The sequence below is a fragment of the Eutrigla gurnardus genome (assembly GCF_963514095.1).
Source record: "Eutrigla gurnardus genome assembly, chromosome: 21".
NCBI classification, from domain to species: Eukaryota; Metazoa; Chordata; class Actinopteri; order Perciformes; family Triglidae; genus Eutrigla; species Eutrigla gurnardus.
Genome location: NC_139932.1, coordinates 11,670,835 through 11,676,834, shown reverse-complemented (window position 1 = coordinate 11,676,834; position 6,000 = coordinate 11,670,835). Strand labels below are relative to the sequence as shown.

The following is a 6,000-nucleotide window of genomic DNA, read 5'->3' as shown; positions in this document are numbered from 1 at the left end:
TTTTGTGACAACTTCAACAGAGAGGTACAAGAACACACACACACACACACACACACACACACACACACACACACACACACACACACACACACCTCTGTGCTGAAGCTCGCCAACCTCAGAGGAGTCGCCAGAGGCTGCACTGACATCGCGTTACCAAAGCAACAGGCAGAGGCCTGGGATTGGACAAAAGGATGATGACTCAACCTCCCTCCCTCCCTCCTTCTCCTCCTCCTCCTCCTCCTCTCTCTCTCTCTCTCTCTAGAAGTGTCTCTCACTTTCTCATGCGCAACTTTTTGAACGTCAACGGTTGCAGACAGAGGCTGAACGCATCACCAGAGCCGCATGATATTTTACAATTAAAAAAAGGTGGCACGTCGGCCCCGCACTAAGACTCGCTTTGATTTATAGCCTACACACGAGGCCGAATGAGGCTGCAAATGTGTGCTAAATAATCTGACAAGCAGGTTACATGTTGCCACTGAGCTATAAAAATAAATGAGAGAAATTAAGTCAAACGGCTGTGCCAATGTTTCTGCCACTGAAACAGCTAAAAGGTGGACAGAGGATTGTGTCAGCCCTGCTTAGCCGTCTCCAAGGTGACGGAACGGAAGTGACAGAGTGTTAAATGGGTAGCGTGTTTATTTAAAATGGAAATAAACGCTGTTGACATTGGGTATATGTGTGTGTTTGCGGACCTTCTAAGTCAACAGAGCCTACCTTAAGTTAACCTAGTTTCACGGGCTTCTTGAGCTGGCCTGTTGGAGGCACGCTCACTAAAAAATTCATAGTGGAGAGACAGAGAGAAACATGTTCCTGTGTGTGCGAGAGAGAAAGAGTGGCTGCGGACCCGCGGTGCTCTTTTCCTCTGTTCTGTATGTTTACACGGGAGCTCGTGCTCACAACAGGGCCGATTTGTCACGTAGCAGGAGGAAATTGAAGTGGCAACATTTTGAGGCAGTAATTTGGTGGGAACTTCAATTACCTACTCAATCTTTTATAATTTGAAAGGGGATCAACATGGTACTAACTTCACCTCACTTTTCCAATGTTATTATGGCAGAACAAGTGAATCTTAAAGGAATAGTTCAACATTTTGGGCTCGTTTGTCCTTCTAATACACCTGTGCAGCATCTCCATCCACAATGGGAGTTGTCACAAAGTGTCTGGACTTGTGTTTGGCAATAAGTAGTGAGGACATGTACCGTGACCTAAAACAAAACCTTTCATGTTCACATTGATTGAAACAAACAAGTTGTTCATAAAGGAGCAACGCACAACATCCATTTGCTATGTAAATATATAGTGGAGTCGTGGCTATCTGTGCAGAGGATGAAGTGGCTCTTCCTCTGTGTGTGTTGTTAAACAAGCTTATCCTTGCTTTGTTGACACACACACACACACACACACACACACACACACACACACACACACACACACACACACACACACACACACACACACACACACACACTTATCTTCACCTCTCGCCTCCCCCTTCCCTCGACTTCCCTCTCCTCTCTCTAGTCTTGTGTTTCTCTAAAAAGACAGATGGTGCTCTCCCTCACGACTCCCCTACTTATCTCACATCCCTCTCTCTCCTTTTACACGATTCTTCTTTTGCTTTTCTCTCATCCTTTGTTTAAACATTGTGCCACCGTACCTCCCTTTTCTCTTGTCTTCTCTTTCTTCCACCCTTTTTCCCTCCCTTCTCTCTCTCGTTTTTCCTCCCTCCCTCTCCTCTCCTGTCCTCCCCATGCCACTCCGTCTCTCCCCCTCCTCTTCCTCTTCCTCTCCTCTAGGAAATCCCTCTCCACCATCTGTCTGGCTGTGATGAATTCAGAGCCTTTCAGGACAAATCAACTTGCCCAAATTAATGAGACTCTCAGATGGGATAAACCTTGTGAGTGTTTGTGTGTGTGTGTGTGTGTGTGTGTGTGTGTGTGTGTGTGTGTGTGTGTGTGTGTGTGTGAGAGAGAGAGAGAGAGAGAGGGCGTGTGCACCTAAAATACTTCATAATCCGTCGGCTGTACCACTTAATTTATCCTGCAGTGACAGATACTGGGTAACAGGGAAATACAACAGACAGGGTTGGCTGCACTCATTGACTTTCATAAACTGTTACAGACCTTAGATGGACCCGCTTTTGATTTTGCACATTTTTCAGACACTACTTTCAGCCATATTTTCTAAAATCTAAGATGCAACTGCATGCACCGACTCTGGGTTTCAAACAAAGATTTTGATGGCCAATTTCATGTTGATTTTACCATTCTGAGAGCTAGAAGCACAGTTCGAGAGCGAGATGGATTTATCACTTTGTCTGAAATGTTGATGAAGAAATATGAAGCTTTTTTTTAATGAAAGGCAGTTTAATCTGAAAGGAAAGGGATAGAAATGGATTGTTAAAAAAGATGTCACCACTGATGATGCACCTCGACTTGAAAGCATCACTTTTCTAGGCAGTTCAAGAGTCTTTTTCGTGGAATCTTTAAATCAATTAATTGAATTCACTGGGGAAATACAGTCCATGCTACCTTACTTATTTCAGTTTACATTGTAATGTTCTGTGCATCACAAAACAAAAGAGAATGAGAAAAAAAACCAATACCAGACTTACAGGATATTATAAATGAACAGAGAGCCAAAACTCACAGGAATCGAATATGCTATTTGATTTAAGTATTTCTGGAAAAAGAAACGCATAAAGCATGATTGATTTCTAATGGAGCAACACTCATTGACCATATTGACCAAAGGGCCATAAAACTGTCTGGTCAATATGAGGCTAAATCACTGATGTATGGGAACAAAGACACCGATGACTCCTGGGATGGCACCAAGGACATATACAATCTCTGTCTCTGTGTGTGTGTGTGTGTTTGTCTCTCTCTCTCTGTGTGTGTGTGTGTGTGTGTGTGTGTGTGTGTGTGTGCGTGCGCGCGTTAAGATGGATGGTGCCTTGAAGTCACTCGCTCTGTGCAGGAACTAGCAGTTGTAGCGCTAAACGTGCCTGGCCAGACCCGGTGTTAATACGGAGACTAGAGCCAATTCATCTTCACTGACACTCACCCAATAGCACAGTAAATTACGGAGCGAGGGAGGGGGAGTGGGGGTGTGATGAGGGAGGAGACAGAACTGATAGAGGAGAGAGAGGGGGAGAAAGGGAGAGAGAGAGAGAGTGAGAGACGATAGACCTATAGTTCACACAGGAACTTATAATGAATGCAACAGTGTGGGTTTAAATTCATTAATCATCAATATTAGAGGCAACGAAACAAGGAGTGCAGGGGATTTAATCATGCCTCACTGGATAATAAATAAACCAATATTCCCGTGGCTGCACAGGGAATTAATATATCTGATACTGAGACTACAATAGCCAGGCAGAAAGGCTGATAAACACACTTTCTTGCTCCAAACCACTGCCAGTAATCATTTTTCATAACACGTATTTCCTGCATCATTGATGGAAGGGAACTGGCCATAAAAGTCACTTTGGCAGGAGGTGCTGGCATCAACAATGTAGCCTCGCGCCAGAAGGCCTCTTTGCCAGACAGTAAACAGCCCCAAAAAAAAGTGGACACTTCGCCCGGAGGAGCAAATAAATCAAGATCACCTCGCTTTCGTACCTGGTGTTAAAAAGCTCTTCCTCTCAATCAGTGAACAGACGTGTTGCTTCAGGAGCTTGGGTCAGTCTTTACAGTTGTTCAACCTCACTTTTATAAGCTGTTTTTCAGCAAAATGTTTGGACTACTTGAGCATTTCTGGTTATAGCAACACTAAACTAACAATAAAAGGCAAACAAGAGTAAAAACCTGACGATCAAGAAGGAATTGGGTGCAAGAAACCTCTTTCAAATGAGTCTTTTTCATCCATCGCAGATTGCTTTCAGGTTACATCACAGACTGCTGTCATTTCCTCTGCTGCCGCCGAAAGGTCATCGGAAGTCAAAGTCAAAGTTGAAACTTTTTGGGTGCAGGGAAGAGACGTAAAATTCAAGTTCTGCCATGGAGTTTTGGCATCTGAGCTACATTACCAACTACCATTATTTTATATATAATGAGTATGTTAATGAGATAAATAAACATGTTTTATCAAAAGAACTACACACCAAATCCTGTCACAAATGCCAGTGTGGCTGCACTTCACCACCAAGCCACAGGTAGAATGGAGCGCTGCGGGGAAGACGATATTTCTGGGAAGTCAGCAACATTTTTGTCTCTTTTCAACAGTGCAGGCCTCTATATTTGGTATAACGTGTCCACTGTTCCAGAGTGCTCTTGAGCCTGCCGCAAAATTGTCAGCAGCTGAAAGGTTGCGTCACTGTCGTTCACCTATGTCGCTGATATCTGCACTCTGGAGAGGAGGGGGTGGGACTAATTGCCCCTTTGGGACAAAACACGCACACGCACACGCACACGCACACACACACACACACACACACACACACACACACACACACACACACACACACACAGGCCATCACCGTTGCTGTTATAAAAGCCACTACAAAATGTCCTTCGACAATAATAGACAACAAAATCAAACTTTAATGTGGGACGGCATATTGCACCTTCACTGCTTATTGCAGTCATTCCAGCCAATCATCTTTCATAACTGCCATTGAAGAGTGTGTCCTATATAGCCAGCAGCACTGGCAGCAGCTACTGGCAGCTAAAACACATTTCTGTTTTGTGGGAAGTACATTCAAGGCAAATAAAGCCAGCACAGGCGCCCACGTTTGGACGGGAACCAGAGGACTCATGTTCAGGTTGTACTTGTATGTGTGTGTGTGTGCGTGTGTGTGTGTGTGTGTGTGTGTGTGTGTGTGTGTGTGTGTGTGTGTGTGTGTGTGTGTGTGTGTTGGACAGCTGACCGGTCTAGTGTTTTGATTGGCCTCTGCAAAGCCATGGAGCTGGTGACAGACAGTGATGTGTGCAAACTCAGGAATGTGTGCAGGTAGGCTGAATGAATATTATGATATATATATCGTTACAGTTATCCTGGTATGATGTCTTTGTTATCAAACAATTAGCTATGGAGCAGCATTAGCATCCATTTGGAGATGTGTTTCTGGACATCTGATGAGTGTAAGTTCAATAATAAGTGAACATATGGCTCCGTTTTGGTCTCCACCAACTACTGACTGAAGAATATGACTGAAGAAAGTGGAACTAAATACCTTTGGTACGGGGAAAGTTGAGGAAAGTTGAGGAAACAAGTCAGGCACACTGAAATAACAGGTGCACCTCGCTAAATTGGGAGCACAAATGATATTTGAACGAGTAGATACTAGCTGCAGAGATAACAGACAAGTTTAATGTTGACTTGAACTCCCTCCTGTAACTCATGCTAATTGGCAACAGCTGATTTGATCTACCAGCATAGCCGGTGGTCTTTTTAACCTTTGGAGAAGCTGCTATCCGACTGCCTTGAACATTGTTCTTCTCCAATAAGAAAGCAAAAGGAGAATTTAACAGTGTATTTTTCTTTTTTTTGCGTCTGCGTCTCATTACGAGTATGTGTGTCTTTTGCCAACCCGGGTGTCAGACAGAGAGTCACCAGATTCTTCACGTTCACACTCGCAGACTCTCGCACGCAGCGAAACGCCACACCGCCGAGCCAAGTGATTCACATGCTCATTAACAGCACAATGTGTATGTGCGTGTGTCAACTATGACTCAGTCCATGTAAGGCAGCAGCCAAGTAATTATATGTTGTGTGCAAACAAACACACCAGTTCATACCCCCACCACCCCACCTCCACACCAGTTTACTCCCCCCACCCTCCCTCTTTTTCTGTCTTGGAAGACCGGAGACTCCATATTCATTTCTTGAGGATTTACCCAATATTTAGCCATAAAAACCTGTTGTTTTACCTGGTGAGAACCAGCTTTGTGTCCGCACAGTGTGAGTGAAACACACACACACACCCACACTCTGAAACACGTGCACACACACGGCCATATGCACCAACATACTCTTCGCACACACACACAC

General features: G+C 44.4%; 1 protein-coding gene across 9 annotated transcripts in view; it reads right to left on the bottom strand.

Annotated features, from left to right (window-relative positions):
• Positions 1 to 6,000, bottom strand: part of cacna2d4a (calcium channel, voltage-dependent, alpha 2/delta subunit 4a) — a 70,216-nt gene that overhangs the window by 18,153 nt on the left and 46,063 nt on the right. The gene's annotated exons all lie outside the window — the stretch shown is intronic.